This window comes from Pteropus vampyrus, unplaced genomic scaffold, assembly GCF_000151845.1.
Source record: "Pteropus vampyrus isolate Shadow unplaced genomic scaffold, Pvam_2.0 Scaffold167, whole genome shotgun sequence".
Lineage (NCBI taxonomy): Eukaryota > Metazoa > Chordata > Mammalia > Chiroptera > Pteropodidae > Pteropus > Pteropus vampyrus.
Genome location: NW_011888948.1, coordinates 2,398,048 through 2,415,623, shown reverse-complemented (window position 1 = coordinate 2,415,623; position 17,576 = coordinate 2,398,048).

Sequence of the window (17,576 nt, the reverse complement as noted above, 5' to 3'; positions counted from 1 at the left end):
CCATTATTTTATTTTGAAAGTCTACCTTTGAGTCATTGGCAATATAGGAGACAATTTCTTAATAAGTTTAAATGATCTTATTATTATTATTTTAATAATATTTTTATTTTCTAATTATAGTTGGCATACAATATTATATTAGTCTCGGGTGTACAACATAGTGATTAGACATCTGTATAACTTACAGAGTGATCATCCCAATAAATTTAGCACCCTTCTGACATTGTACTTATTTATTACAGTATTATTGACTATATTTCTTTTGCTGCTTTTAAGATTCTCTCTTTGTGTTAAACCTTTGGCATTTTAATTATGATGTGTTTTTGTACGGGCCTTTTTGGGTTCATCTTGTTTGGGACTCTCTGAACTTGGGATTGTAATGTCTATTTCCTTCACCAGATTAGGAAAGTTTTCTGTCATTATTGCTTCAAATAGGTCTTCCATTTCTTGCTCTCTCTCTTCTCCTTCTTGTACCCTAGGATGTGAACATTTTTACTCTTGATGTTGTCCCAGAGGCTCCTTAAACTATCTTCATTTTTTTGGTTTATTTTTTCTTGTTGCTGTTCTGATTGTTCTGATTTTAGAGTATGTACCCCATACTCTAAATTGCTGATTTGATCCTTCACTTCATCCAATCTATCGATTCCCTCTAATGTACACTTTATCTCTGATATTGTATGCTTCATTTCTGACTATTCCCTTTTATGTTTTCCATCTCTATTTTTATGTTTTCTATATCTTTGTTAAAGTTCTCACTAAGTTCATCTACTTTTTCCCTAAGTTTATTAAGCATCTTTATAATCAGTGTTTTTAACTCTGCATCTGGTAGATTGCTTGTCTTCATTTTGTTGAGTTCTTTTTCTGGAGCTTTGTTCTATTCTTTCATGTGCAACATGCTTCTTTTCCTCCCATTTTGCTGCCTCCCTGTATCTATTTCTATGTACTGGATATGGCGCCTATGTGTTCCAGTCTTAGTAGAGTGGCTTTATGTAGTAGTTGTTCTTTGGGGCCAAATGGCACAGTCCTGGGAGGGGTCCAGCTGCAGGTCAAATTCAGTTGCTGTCTGTGCACCTCCAGGGCCACCTGGTAAGAGTCACCTAGCAATCCACAAATGGCTGACACCCATGCTGGGCTTATAGGTGCCTTGAAAGTCCAAGCCAGAAACCGAGGCCAGCTACCACTAGTGTGGGGCTTGGGGCTGCTCAGCAAGAGGTTCAGGGCACACCAAGGCCAGATGCTGTCTCTTTGGGTTTGTGAGCTTTTGAGAGATTTTTAGGAAAGTCTGAAGCAAGAGCCAAGACAGGCCATTTGTATAGAATAAACTGCCGAAAGGGGCTTGGGTGGGCCCACAACTTGGGAGAGGCAGAGTCTCAGGGAATCGCCTGGAAGCAGTGACCTGTGTTATCCAGGTTGATGGCAACTCAGCTATGGCATGCTGGGAAGGGAGACAGCTCAACAAAGGAACAATGAATACTGTTAGCACTTCTGTTCGGAAAGAGGCGCCCCTTCAGCCCTCATCCTGAAGCCCAAAAACACAGTGTCTTCCCATATGTCTCCTTGAATGGCTGCCTCGGGGCTGGAGCTCAGAGCTATTGAGTCCATCAGTAAATAAATCCAGGTGTGGGCTCTTTAAGAGGAATGTCTGCGACTCCCTCAGCCCTTTGTCTCACTCAGACGAAATCTCCGCTGGTTTTCACTGTCAGAGGCTGTGGGGACTTCTCTTCCTGGCACTGGAACCCGGGCAGGGGAGCCCAGTGTGGGGCCAGGACTCCTTGCTCCTCAGGTGAGGAAGGGAGCTCTGCAACAAAGATAATTCGCCTGATTCTTGATTGCCACATGCGATCATGGGACAGGGCCATTTCACTTCTCTGCCCCTCCTATCGGTTTGAGGTGATCTCTTATTTTTGACTCTAGTTGTAGGGCTTCTGTTCAGCCAGACCTTGGGCAACTCTGCCTGCTGGTTGCTTTGTTATAATTTTGGTGTGGTTATGAGAGGAGGTGTGCACAGCCTCTACATTCTACGCCATCTTTATCAGCCTCTCTCTTGCTTGGTCTCTTTTTGCTGCCTTTGCTTTTGAGGTCAAATCTAAAAAATCATCGCCAATATTAGTGTCAAGGAGTTTACCACCTATGTTTTCTTCTGTGAAGTTTGTGGTATCACATCTCACATCCAGGTCTTTAATTCACTTTGAGTTAATTTTTGTGTATGGTGTAAGATAATGGTCCTGTTTCATCCTTTTGCATGTGTCTGTCTAATTTTCCCAATACGATTTATTAAAGAGACTGTCCTTTTCTCTATTGTATGTTCTTGTCTCCTTTGCCATAAATTAAATGACTTTATAACGTGGGTTTATTTCTGAGCTCTCTATTCTTTTCTATTGATCTGCATCTGTTTTTTGCCAACACTGTACTATTTTGATTACTACAGCATTATAATATAATTTGAAATCAGGAGGCACGATGCTTCCAGCTTTGTTCTTCTTCTTCAAGGTTGCTTTGGCTATTCAGAGTCATTTATGATTTCATACAAATTTTAGAATTGTTTGTTCTATTTCTGTGAAAAATGCCATTAGAATTTTGGTAGGGGTTGTATTGAATCTGTAGATTGCTTTGGGTAGTATGGATCTTTTAACAGTATTAATTCTTTCAATCCATGAGCATGAAATACTTTTCCAGTCATTTATATCTTCTTTAATTTTTTTCATCAATGTCTCGTAGTTTATAGTGTACTGGTCTTTCACTTTTTAAAACTGTTCCTAGGTATTTCATTCTTTTTGATGCAATTGTAAATGAGATTGTTTTCTAATTTCTCTTTTTGATACACCCTTATTATTATATATAAATGCAACATATTTTTGTACATTGATATTTTTTCTGCAACTTTACTGAATTTGCTTATGAATCTAACAGTTTTTTTTTGTGGAATCTTTTGGGTTTTTAAATATTTATACATATATATGTATATATATACACGCATATACATACATATAATGTCATCTGCAAATAGTGCTAGTTTTACTTCTTTTTCAACCTCTTTATTAGTAATCAGTCTGTTCAGATTTTCTATTTTTTTCCTGATTTGGTCTTGGTAGATTGTATGTTTTGAGGAATTTATCCATCTTCTAAGTCGTCCATTTTGTTGGCATATAATTGTTCATAATAGTCTCTTATGATTCTTTATATTTCTGAGGTATCAGTTACAATGTCTCCTTTTTCATTTCAATTTTTATTTATTTGAGTCCCCTTGTTTTTCTTAATAAATCTAGTTAAAAGCTTATCAATTTTGCTTATCTTTTTACAGAACAAACTCTTATTTTTTTCTATTGTCTTTTTGGTCTCTATTTCATTAATTTTCACTCTGATCTTTCCTTCTACTAACTTTGGGCTCATTTGATCTTTTTCCTAGTTCATTGAGGTGTCAATTTAGATCACTGAGATGTTTTTGTTTGTTTCTTGAGGTAAGCATTTATCGCTATGAATTTCCTTCTTAGAACTACTTTTGCTGCATCTCATAAGTTTTGATATATTGTAATTCTATTTTCATTTGTATCAAGGTATGTTTTTTATTTTCTTTTAATTTCTTTCTTGAACCATTGGTTGTTGAGTATCACTTGTTTAATCTCTACATATTTGTGATTTTTTTTTTGTTTTCTTCTTGTAATTGATTTTTAGTCATATTGTTGTAGTTGGAAAAACGCTTGATATTATTTTCATCTTTTAAAATTTATTAAGACTTGCTTTGTGGTCTAACATATGATCTACCCTGAAGAATGTTCTTTGTGCACTTGAGAAGAATGTGTATTATGTTGCTTTTGTATTAAATGTTCTGTATATATTTGTTAATTTAATCTGGTATAACATGTCATTTAAGGCTGTGGATTCTTTATTGATTTTTCTGTCTGGATAATCTATCAACTGACAAATGTTTTATATTAAATCCCCTATTACTGCTGCCTATTTCTTCCTTCAGATCTGTTAATATTAGTTTTATATATTTATGTGCTCTTATGTTGGGTGCATAATCATTTACAAATGTTATGTCTTTTTATTTATTGGCTCCATTAGCATTACATCTTAACCTTCTTTGTGTCTTATTACAGTCTGTTTTAAAGCTGATTTTGTCTAATATAAGTATAGCTACGCTAGCATTCTTTTGGTTTCCTATTGAATAAATATCTTTTTCCATCCCTTCACATTAACACTTTCTTATGTTTTCCTGGTACTAATTACCTCTCTTTCTTTTTATCCTCGAGAAGATCATTTAACATTTTTCTGTAAAACTGATTTAGTGGTAACGAACTCTTTTTGCTTTTGTTTGTCTGGAAAACTCTTTATTCTCCTCTATTCTGAATGACAACTTTGCCAGGTAGAGTATTCTTGGTTGGAAGTTTTCTTCCTCCAGGACTTTGTGTATATAGTGCCATCACTTTCCGGCTTGCAAATTTTCTGCTGAAAAATCTGCTTATAGTCTTTGGAGGATTTCTTTGTACATAACACGTTGTTTTCCCCTTTCTGCTTTTAAAATTTTTTCCTCGTCTTGAATTTTTTACATTTTAATTATAATGTGTCTTGGTATGTGTCTTTTTGAGTTATCTTGAAATTCTATGGGCTTCCTGTGTGTGGATGTCTGTTTTCCCCCAGGTTAGGAAAGTTTTCAGCCTTTATTTCTTCAAATCAGTTTTCTGCCCTTTTCTCTCTCTCTTCTCATTCTAGCACCCTAAGAACGTGAATGTTGATTTGTTTGTCGGCATCTTATAAGTTTCTTAACTTATCTTTACTCTTCTGAATTCTTTTTTTCTTTTTGCTGCTCTGATTGGGTGAGTTCCACTGCCCTGTTTCCAAGTTCATTGATCTTTCTCTGTTTCATCTATTCCGTTGTTGGACCCTTCTAGCATATTTTTCAGTTCAGTTATTGTATTCTTCAGCTCTGTGACTTCTATTTGGTACTTTTAAAGTATTTTCTATCTCTTTGCTGAAATATTCACTTTGCTCATCATTCTCTTCATCTTGGTGATCGTCTCTACAAACACTATTTTGAACTCTTTATCAGGTAAATCACTTATGCCCATTTCATTAAGGTCTGTTTTTGGAGTTTTATGTTGTTCTTTTGTTATTAATGTATTCCTTTGTTTCTTTATTTTCCCTGACACAATCTGTGCTGGTTTCTGTGCCTTAGATAAAAGGGCCACTTCTCCCTGTCATGAAAAGGTTGTCTTGTATAGGAAATGAATCTTATTGTTCAGCCTGACCTTAGCTTTGGTTATCTCTCAAACCACTGTGATTGTACAAGCACCTTCTTTGTTGTAGTGGCTCCCAGTAGTTGAGGGTATGCCAAGACTCATCAGAGTCCCTAAGAGAAGGATCTCAGTCAGCATCTAGATGCAAGCTAATTGGAAGCCGGACCCTCAGGCAAAATATACTTTGCATATTTAAAGTGTGCAAGTAGATCCCTTTCAGGGAAAGACAGAGGCTGGGTGTTTCTGTTTGCTCCCTCTGTGCTGAGCCCTAGGGAATAGCTAGCTGGTTAAGAAGTATTTATTTGTTTGCTACAATTCTGTGGAACCTGGAACTGAAGCCTCACTGGCAATCAGAGCCAGGCTATAAAGGGGTTGCTCCTCTGGCAACAGCCTCAAAAGTCAGCGTATCAGACATGTGTACAAGCTCCTTTTAGAAAGACATCAGCAACCTGGAGCAGGGCAGTGGGAGAGAATAAATATGGCACCCATTGGCTTCCCCAGTTTCCAGGGAGGATTTCTGTCTGTCCCAGGATGCATGCTAAATTAGAAGATTGACCCTCAGGCAGCAGATCTTAAAGTATGCAAACAGACCTCTTACCTGCAAAGACTGGGAGATTGGCATTTCTGTCTGCTGCCTTTGTACTGAACCCTGAGAGGCTAGATACACCATGTTCTCAAGAGCCTGTTAAAAACTCTTTCTTTGTTTGCTATAGTCTTGTCAGTCTTGTGAATGAAAAGCTCTGTTAGCTTTTAGATAGGTGTTTTGGGGGATGTCCTTTAGGTGATAGTCTTAAAAATTGGGGCTCTGGATGTTGGCTCCAAACCTTTCACTCTTCAGGGAGAAGCTAGGAGTTGTGAGTTTCTTCTTGATTGCATGTCATTGTGCCAGGGGTGGAGTTTATGGCAAGAGTGTGTTTCAGCCTTTCCCACCAGTTTTAATGTAGGTTTTTTTCCCCATTCATCCAATGCGTAGAATTTGCTCAGCTAGTTTTTGGATTTTTTTAAAAGAGAAAATTGTTTAATGTGTAAATGTAGATTTAATATGCCCGTGGGATGAGGTTAGGTTCCTTCTATGTTGTCATCTTGGACTTGAACCCAAAATAATTACAATTTTATCTTCTCCATTCCAATTTTTATACCTCCAATTTTTTTCTACTAGTTGATTGCATTGGCTAGTACCCCAGAAAAATGTCAAGTAAATAATTGAGATGATAGCGTATTGTCATCTTGTTTCTGACCTTCATGAGAATGCTTCTAGTATTTTCTCATTATTAAGATGGTCTTTGGGCTGAGAGCTAGTGAGTTATTTTATTATCTTAAAGAAGTATATATCTATTTACATATCTATTTCTTTAACTACATAAGATTTTACATCACCACAAAGCATTGATGAATTACACAGCCTGTCTGTGTATTAAATTGAGTAAGCGTTTGATTGAGACATCCGATTTGAAGAGAATCTTCACCAGCCAGTTTTGGCATGAAAAATGTTCCAAGTGTACAAAACTTATGATACATATACTTCATATCACTAAAGAAGCAAAAGAATTCCTTAAAGTATCACTTGCTGTGCCCCACCTGCCTCTCCCCTCTATTTGGTGAGAGACATGCGCATTGCTCAGAAGAACTATTATCACAGGAGAGCAAAGGGGGAAGAAATAGCTGAATAATGGTGTATTAGGTTGCTATTGCTGCTGTAACAAATAACCACAAATTTAGTGGCTTGAAACAATATAAATTTATTAACTTATAGTTCTATAATTCAGAAGTCTGAAATTGGTGTCACTGGGCTAAAATCAAGATGTTGGCAGGGTTTCATTCATTTCTGGAGGCTGTAGGGGAAAATCTGCCTTCTTGATTTTTTGACTTCTAGGTGCCGTCCCCATTTTTTGACTTATGGCCATTTTTCCATTTTTCAAAGCCAGCAACATAACATATCTATGATCTTGCTTTTGTCGTCAAATCTCTGTCTCCGATTCTCTTCTTCTGCCTTCTTTGTTCACTTGTAAGAATCATTGTGACTACGTTAGGCCAACTCCAATATTAAGATCAGTTGATTGGCAACCTTAACTTCACCTGTGACATTAATTACTTTATGTATGTAACATAATGTATTCAGAGGGTTGAGGGATTAGGACATTATTAGGGGCCATTTTTCTGCCTGCCATAGATGGTATACATTTAGGGAAGGTCTGTGGGGTCTGAGTGTAGAGAACCAAACCTGGGGGAACCATGTGAGGAGAAGAAAAGGTGGTCACCATCAGGGGATGGCCCAGCCTTGGGCATTGTGGACACCAAGGAGCCATGTGGGAGCAAAGCAAATGTCTGTAGATCTTCCATTGACTTTTTTAAAAAATTAAAAACTTTATTTCTTTAGAGCATCTTAGGTTCACAGCAAAATTGAGGAGAAAGTACAGAGAATTTACAAATACTCCCTGTACCTTCTGCCCCCACAGCCTCAACTGACCCTAAGGCTGCCCTGCATGTGCCCTGTGCTAATGGTTATTCTTCCCATCAGTGTGTATGGTGGGTGGACTTGATGCCTGCTCTGGTCCTGAGATCCAGATCCTATCTAGACTTCCAAATGAGGCCACTCCTTTTCTAATGGCCCAGAACACTTCTCAGGGCTCTTGAACAGAGGATCCTTAACGACTGGAGTGGGCAGGGGCAGTGGTGCTGAAGAAGAAGCCCCCAACATTGATATTAGTGCAGATCACTCCTATGGTACTAATATCAACATTTAAGTTGTTATTTTACAGTAATTTGTATAAGACAAAGGCAGAACACAATAGCATGTCAAATAATTGCACAATCACTAATGAGCCAATGTGATATTCTGGCTGAATTGAATGATTGTGGCTTGAAACTGCTGGTATAAACTCCAAGTATGATTTAAAGATCAAATCAGGCATGGGAAGGACGTTAGGAACCTCAGGGTATAGTGTGAGAGAGTTTGAGTTGGATAAAATTCAAACATATAGAAGTTGAGGACCTGGCAGGGAATCAACGATCCCAGATGGAACGCTGAGGAGGCCAAGCCCTCTGTTTGGTGATTTGGCCATGTGTAGTTAGGCAACATGAAGGGGTAAGCTGGCTTCAGTGAATCTTCTAAAGAAGCTGTCTTTATGGAGTCCTTAAAAAGAGAGTGTGCAATATCGAAGTGTAATAGAGTTTAGGATCAAGTGCTATTATAGCAAACTCCAAAGGATGGTTTGCAGTCTAGGTTGCACTTGAACTTGATAGCATTCAGTATTTCTTGACATAGATAGACTGCTGGGGGATTAATTTCTTTTGCTACTTGGATATTTTTATTGTAATTCTTTTTGTGGAAAATACTGTCTACGGCAATGCTTTGAACATAACAGTATTTTTTTCATCTTGAAATCTCTGTCACTTCTGAGACAGTCTGGTGACAGTGTGCAGTATGTGCTTTATTACAAGTTTTCTAGACCTTTTTCTTTCTCTTTTATTTGGTGGTGGTAGAGGGGGTCCTTGGGCTATACATGGAAAGAAACGATAATAATTTATTGTCAATCTTGATTATCTTGCTTTATTCGATTTGCCTGTAGTCTCTAAGAGTCTAAATGCTTTATTATTTATTTATTTAAATTTTGGGGTAAATGTCATACTTTATTAAACAAAGAAGCAAGGAAAACCTTATTATCATTTCCTTTGATTTGTCAGGGTACAAAAAGGAACAAGTCATAACTTCTTAGGATAGTTTTAAGAGTCTTATTTATCGAAATGGCAAAAGATCATGGTTTTCATCAGGATCTCGGAAGTCCTTGTTATGTGGGTTGGCTTCCATTGGTGCGTCTGTCTGTCCCTTTTTTACATGGTGCCTCCAGTGGGCAGGTCTGAGTGCAAAGGCCTGATGTAATCAAGATACTTTTCTTGATGAAAAAAGTCAAATAAAATACTACCAGCTAGTTACATGTGTGTTGGCCTTTAGTATTTACAAGGCACCATTATATATAATATTTCTCAGAGACCTTTCAAGTAGAGGAAACTATTCAGTGCTCCTGGGGAGTATTAATATACATTAATATGTATGTGTATGTGTGCATACATCTCTATAGCATTTGCATGATAATTTATAATTTACAAAACACTCTTACAAATATATCCTCTCAAGGAGAGGAAACTACTTAATGTTCCTGTACCCTTGGGTATAAATAAATATTAAAGTGGGTTCAGTAACACCAGGATTGCTTCCTCTGTTAAATTAGATCCTTTACTTAAAACTTGGACACAAACAGACTTGTAGCTTCACTGAGGACCACAGATATATGCCAGGAAGGAGGCATCATTCTGCTGTTACAAGACAACTCAAAAGCTCTTTTGACATTTTTCTTTGATGTGCTCATGATTTCTTGTGGCTGGGGAAATAGAACTTAAAGCGATAGCTCTTTAGCAAGCTGTCATTGCTCTGCCTGGATTTCCTGGCCAAATTTCTTATTCCTTTTTCATTTTTAAGCCTCAGGTAAATGGCCATTTACTTAGATGCCAGGGAGCACTTTGTGAGTCAGATGCCTGGTGGAGGAATGTGCTTGCCATAGGATCTCTTACAGCCACAGGCACCATTTCTGAATTGAATTATATTTTGGGAACTCAGTTTTCTTGAGTTGTAAGTTACTTCTTTTCCTTCATGTCATCATGGTTTGATAGAGATTCAAAACACCACCAGATGCCCAGTGGGTCTGCTCACATTCTGTTGCTTTTTGGTGGTGCCCACCCTGCACCAGACTCTGTCTGCCTCTTCTTGACACCTGCTTTACATTCAAAGGCCAATTCAATCTGCATGTCATTGAATTAATGATAATAGTAATTATTTAATGGATTAAGAATTATTTCAAATATATACCTTTCAGAGTCTTATATCATCTGTTCTACTCTTATAAGAATTGACTAATTTTAAGGAAATTTGATGTCCAATCTTAAGAGATACCTTAACCATACTTGTGGATAGCCTTAAAACAAAATGTCCTATGATATTCATTTGCTTCTTTCTTTTAGTAATAGAACTATGTGAGTTTTAGCTGAACTCAGCTTTAAACTATAATTCCCAGCCTCCTTTGCAGCTTATGTCTGGCCATGTGACTGAGTTTGGGCCAATAGAATGTGAGTGGAAGTGATGTTGCGCAACTTTCGGTTTCTACTTAAAGATGCTTGTCCTGGCTTCTCTCCTTCTTCTTCCCACCACCTGGGAAAAAGGCAAAGACTAGAGAAACCTTGAAAGCCATATGTTGAGGGCTGCGGGGCTGTCCCATGAACCCCCTTTGCTTCCCTCAGACCACACACCTGTTGACTATAGTGTTTGGCACAGCAACTTGATCTGTTCTTTAATAAAAATGTTAAAAATGAACATTCCTGTTAGAGAGTACACTACATTTCAGTGAAAACTCTGTATGTGAAGGTGGGTCATAAAGACTAGTGAATGTAACTGATCCCCTGCCTTTATTCTCTTCTTTTTCCAATCCATTCTCCAAAAGGCTGTTAAAGGGAGGTCACTCTGCTGCTAAAACTCTTAAAATCCTCTGCTGGCTCCCCAGGTACCTAAAATTTCAAACCTTTAGCATATCAAGATTTGTTTTTCCTGAAAGCAATAGAATTCCTGACTAAAAATAATTTAAAGATTAAGATTTTGACCTTCTTTCATCATAGAAAATCTGGAGGGAGATGTTTCCATGGTTGGTTTAGCATATCAATGATGTCAGGATTCTGGCTTGCCTTGTTTCAGTTCTCTTGGCTTTTCCCTCATAGTTATAAGATGGCTGCAATGGCTCCAGGCTTCACAACCTTTCACTTATCCAAGTACAGAAAGGAGAAAGCTCTTCCTTTTCTTTTTATCAGGAAGGAAAATCTTTCCCAGAACCTCCTGGCAGACTTCCCTCAGGTCACTTTGGCCAGACTGAATCACAAGCCTATGCACTAGCTGCAAGCTGGCCCGGGGAAGGTGAGAGGGAAAATGTGGAAGGGAAATTCTATTTATCATACACAAGGAGAGCAGGCACAGATGGGGGGCAGGCAGTTAAGTGTATGCTCTAAGAGCCTCACATACCTTAAAAAAAAAAGGTTGTAAGTTGAAATGTAAAAAATTTATTTCCTGTGACCATGAGGCCTATTATAAACATTCCTTTTGAATTGTTATTGTTATGATTTATTGATCAGAACACAACTGACTAAAACAATATATAGTATAATTTTCAATAAGTAATAAAATAAGACAAAGTTGGCTTTATCGGCAATATATTTCTTAATGCTATTAAAACACGTATGACAGAAGAATATTATTTATTGGTAGAATGGTATAGAGTTTGATTCCAATTGCATTCTAATTTTTATATTTGTGGATTTAGGTATAGAGTAACCTTTTTCACAAAAATACTGATGGAAACAGAAGACATTTTGTAACTGCAAGTTCAATCAGTTCTTTGGACCTATCTGAGTTATGTGCTAAAATACACATGGTGATCTATAATAAAAATTAATAAGGATTGGGATGGGTGAGAGGCATGCTTTTCTCCTGTGAAACAGAAGAAGGGAACATGGGAAAAGGGATCCTTATCACACCTCGCTAAAGGGCGTGCTCAGCTGATCAGCTCTAGGAGGAGGGCAGAGGAAGAGAGCAGAGGTTGGGAACTGAAGACAGATTCCCTCCATGCTCAGAGTTTTCCTTAGAAAGTCTTTGGAGACTCCCCAGTGATACATGCACCTGTTTAAAGACCACTGGAGGATCAAATGAGGTAACATACAAAAAAGCCTTTGTGTGCTATAAAGGTCACAAATGTCAATAATAATATATTCCCTATTTCATGCTTCATTTTCCCAAAATTGTGACTACAGCCCACAAAGAAAAGAAAAGTCTCTAAATACTTAATTTTGTAAGTCCTGAAAGATGCTCATTATCAGGCAAGCCGGTTCCCCACTGGGCTTGCTGAGACATATAATAAAGAAGGTTGAAGGAAGGGAGCGAGAGGTGATCTTTTCTGGAGAGTATTGAATGGATGGGAGAAGGTAGGGAGGTTGGGGCAAGTGCATGGAAGTGGGTGTTCTGTGCCCTGGCTGATGTCTGTTCTTCCATCATGTTTGCTGACCAGGTCTAGTCTATGTGAAAGTAGGGAGAGCCCTGGAGGGAGCCACTGTAACCTCCTTAAGTTCCCCATTTTAAGACATATAGAAGATGTAATCTGCCCAGGTGCTCAGGACCAGGAGGCCGGACAAAACTGGGGTCTGTAGGCTTGCCAGGCTGCAGAGTGGGGCAAAGGTGCTTACCTGGTGATGTGAAGTCACCAACCAGAAGCAGCAAGGCCACAGGGTCACTGTCCATGGTTGGGGAAGCTGCATGGGGATGTGTTCTCTGCCAGGCTTGAGGACTATAAGCTAGATGGGTGATAATGACCAATAAAAGGGAGAGAATGACCTCAGTGCTGCTACCATGTAATGACTAAGATTAGAAATGTGCTTTGGCCTCCTTAGCCTCCAACCTGACCCAACACCAGCAGGCCCCGGAAAAGTGATGGGAATATGGGCCACACACATCCCTCCATCAACTCCATGTAGTGCTGCTCTGATATTATTCAGTGACATCTTGGTAGCTTGAAATCTACCTGGCGGGATGCTTTACACCACAAGAATCAGCAAAAATTACAAATCAGTGCTTCTTCCTTCCTTCTAAGTTGGGATGGGTCGTAGGGAATCTAACATCTACCAGCACACCACTGACTCCAAGACCCTGGGACTAGGAGCCTGGTGTGTGGTGGAGGAGAATGAGAGTCACACAGGGCATCAGGATTAAAAAGTAGACAAAGCTAAGGCTTAGCAACCCAAATGAGACTCTGTTAATAATAGAAAGTTTTTGAAAAGCTGTTAAATGGGACTGAAATGTCTTTAAGGGAGCCTACCACGAAGCAGAAGATAGAATTTGGCGTGCATAATGGAATGTTAGAAAAATAATCTCTCTCATGTCTATATTTCATAAATTGAACCTCCTCAATCAAATTGCATATCTCAATGCAACTATAGGTATTGAAAAGGCCCTTTTTAATCAAGAGTTACCAAACGTGATAAAGTGTTGGGGGCCTTAAAGAGTTGTTCCCTGACATGATTCAGTTAGCCTCAAGCTTTTTTCTCCCCTTGGATTTAGCAGTTGTGGCCTCTTGACCACAGAGCAGTGCTGATGGGATTAGAGACTTTGTCTTGTCTCCATCAGGAGTCCTCCTCGCCTGGCCAGGAGAGCAGGCTCATCTCCAGGCTCAACCTCTGGAGTGGGAGTGGAGTGGATAGAAAGAGGTGGTCTCTTGCCTTGGCCAAGCTGGTACTGGCTCCAGAAGCAGATTCTGCAGAAGTGACAGGATCACCCTCCCTCCAGTACTTAGGCCATTTCTAAGGATGAGCAGCTGTGCAGAGAATTAATTCTTTTGCAGAACAGAATCCTTCAATGAGACTAATTGTTTTTATAATAGGACTTTCACAGGAAAAGAGGAAAAAAATCTCTCTCATAAAAGCAAATGGATTCTTTACTCAGAATGCACATCTTCTGCCCAGCAGGTACTGAATTGCAGATGGTGTTTTTATATTCCCAATTGGTTATTTAATGAGGAGGGAGAAGAGTCTAGCTCTCCTCTCCTTTCTCTGCCATGAACACTGGCAATGCACTTTCTCTGTTCTTTGCGATTCACTCAAAGGGGGAAAATCTATTTTAAACAAAGTGAAAGATTCAAGATCTGATGGAATTTAAATGAAGAAAGAAAAAAAAAGAAAAGAAAACTACATTGTTTCCAGGCTAACAATATTTTAAGAGCCAAACCTGTCGTTTATAAGCTGCCAATTCCAGGTAATTTCCAGAATATTGAGAAAACTTCTGTATTGGTTAGGGCTGAGGTGGGCTGAAACAGTTGCATAACCAAAATGGGGTCTCTTTTTCTCATGTAACAAAAAATCTGATGTGGCAGTCCAGGGCTGGCGTAGCTACTCAACAAAGCTGCTGTGGACCAGGTCCCTCTACCTTCCAGCTCCTTGCTTAGCACGGAGCCCCTCTGCCTGGAGTGGTAGGATGGCTACTCTTCCTCTGGGCATTGTCTCTGAGTTGCAGGCAGGAAGAAGGGCAACAAAGTATGTGATGGGTCATGATCCAGGTTTCATGCTTATTGCTATTTACCAAAATGAGTTAAAAACATATGCCCATACAAAAACCTGCACACAGATTTTTATGGCAGCTTTGTTCACAATTGCCAATTGGAAGCAACCAAGATGTCCTTCAGTAGGTGACCAGATAAATAAACTGTGATACATCCAGACAATGGAATATTATTCAGTGCTAAAAATAAGTGAGATATTAACCCATGAAAAGACATGGAGGAAACGTAAATGCATATTCCTAAGTATGAATATGCATTTAAAGAAGCCAATCTAAAAAGGCTTTATACTGTGTGATTCCAATTATATAATATTCTGGAAAAGGGAAAACTATGGAGACAGTAAAAAGATCAGTGATATGCAGGGACTAGAAGGGAGGGAAGGATGTATAGCAAAGAGGATTTTTAGGGTAGTAAAACTATTCTTTATGCTATTATAATGGTGAATGCGTGTCATTAAATATTTGTAAAAATCCGTAGTGTATACACGGCCAAGAGTGAACCCTAATGTAGACTGTAGACTTCAGGTGCTAGTGATGGTTCCATGTAGGTTCAACTGTGACAAGTGTATCACTCTGGGGTGGGGTGTTGATAGTAGGGAGGTTGTGCATGTGTTGGGGCAGGGAGTAAGTGGGAACTCTCCGTATTTTCTCCTCAATTTTGCTGTGAACCTAAAATTGCTCTAAAAATTAAATCAATTTATCTTATAATAAATAGTTATGTTTATCTATTTGTAAAAGTGATGGGCTTGTTGAGTTAGTCCCTTTTCATCGACAAAATAATATATTCCCTAGAAATCCTACTCAGTAGACTTATTTTTGCTTCTGTTATCTGTGCTTTATGTGTCAAATACAAAAAGTCATTGCCAAGACACTGAAGGGGACCAAAGTTTTGCCACCCAAAAATGCCTTTTGGGGTATTGATTTTAAGCTGGTTATTACAAAACAAAAGACTCATAAAGAACCTTTGACCCTCCCCTTTTCTGCCTAAGGGAATTCAGATAAAAAGGCCCCGTTCTGGAAGGCGATTTTAGCATATTCATCTTAGCATGGTCACTTTAGCATATTTACTTTAGCCTATTTGAATTAAGTATGATGGACAGGAAAGATCCAAACGGGAGTTTGTTCACTGGATTCTCCTCTGTATCCCACTGTTTCTGGGTTGTCTACAAAGAATTTGTTTGCCTCTCATTTTCTCTTTCTCATCTACCTGTAAATTGTCTGCCTGAGGTCCTGGACCCCTGCCCCACTTCCCCTTTGTCCAAAATGGCATATAAACCTCACCACCCAATACATCTTCAGGTATCATATCTTATGCACCTGCACGTACAGCCACAAAATAAATTTCAAACATTTCCTTCTGTTAATCTGTCTCATGTTAATTTGATTGTTAGCCCACCTAGGACATCTTAGAAGGTGAGAAGGAAGCTAATTTTTGAGCCCCTGCATCCATATCGACCCTTGTGTTGTCTTCTAGGAGTTTTATAATTTAGGTCTTACATTTAAGTCTTTAATCTATTTTGAGTTAATTTTTTGAGTAGTGTAAGATAGGAGTATAGTTTCATTCTTTTTCATCTGAATATCCAGTTTTAGTACCATTTATTGAAGAGAATCTTTTCTCCATTGAATACTCTTGGCTTGTCAAATATTAGTTGACCATATATGTATGGGTTTATTTCTGTCCTATTGGTCTATATGTCTGTTTTTATACCAGTACCATTCTGCTTTGATTACTATAGCTTTTGTAATCTAGTTTGAAATCAGGAAGTATTATGCCTCCAGCTTTGTTTATTTTTTTCATATTTTCTTTGGCTATTTGGGGTCTTTTGCGATTTCATATGAATCTTAGGATTTTTTTTTTTCTTTTTTTTCTACTTTAGTAAAAAATGCCTTTGGAATCTTGGTAGGGATTGTATTGGACCTATAGATGGCTTTGGGTGATATGAACATTTTAACAATATTAATTCTTCCAATCCATAAATAAGAGATATCTTTCTATTTATTTGTGTGTTCTTCAATTTCTTTCACCAATGTCTCATACTTTTCAGTGGCGAGATCTTTCACCTCCTTGGTTAAATTTATTCCTAAATATTTTACTGTTTTGATGCTATTTTAAATAGAATCATTTTATTTGTCTTTCAGATATTTCATTGTTGAGAGTGACTGTTTTTAAATAGTACATTGTTGTCCCCTCCCACAAAAATTGCAATACTGTTGATAAGGAAGAAAGGGAGAGTGGATATTGGATAGGCAATCTGAAGTGTTTGCCACAGCTTCCTCTTCCGCCAACTAGAAAATATTTCCCTACTGGTTGCCTGATACCAAATATTGGCCAATTAGTAAGTTATCCCTTTTACTTAAGTCATTGTTTTCTATTAAAATGAAATATCCCTGGAAAGGTAGCATATAAATCTTACTGATCATTTATATCTCAAGATAAATAAACTGATTACATATTTTTGGTTTTCCTCAGGGCCCATTTGCTCAGAAACTCCCCCGACTGAAATCTGGTACCCTGGAGCCTCAATCTGTGAATGTAGAAGATGCTGCTTCTGGTCAGATGATACGAAACCAAGTCCAATGTCACTGTGCCCTAAGCTTACACCAGAGGCCAGCTCACATAATTCTCTTTTCATGGACATTTGTTATAAATATGGTCACCCAGGTCCTTGAACAATATTCTTATAATATTTGTCTGCTTCTTCAGAAAACAAAACTCATTTTCTCAAACTTCCCCAGAAGCTAGGGCATGGACATGTGACAAAGTCACCAACAAAGGGATGCTCCTATATCAGATCAATGTGAGGAAATGGTGCTTGTGAAATCCATTTTCAGGAAAGGATGGTGGTCTGGCTTTGGGGCAGCATTGTAAAGTTTGAGAGGGCTGCAAAGTTGTCTCACAACAGCAGCCCAGAAGCAGTGGCGGGTCTTTGCTGAAGCTGCCTCAAGTTGGAGTCTGGGCATTGTTCCTGGATGCATAACCCCTAACCTGACTGTTTGGCCCTTTTAGAAATTCAGTGAGCCAACTAATTTCTTTCACAAATTCTGGCTGTTTAAATAAGTTAGTATGGGTCCTGTCATTTATAATTCATAACCCTGCCAGGCACAATCTTACAACTTGTCTTTGTCAGGCCACTGTCCAAAATGTAAGCCTCTTTGGACATCTATTCTTTTTCATGTTCTCATGATCACAATGCTTTGTG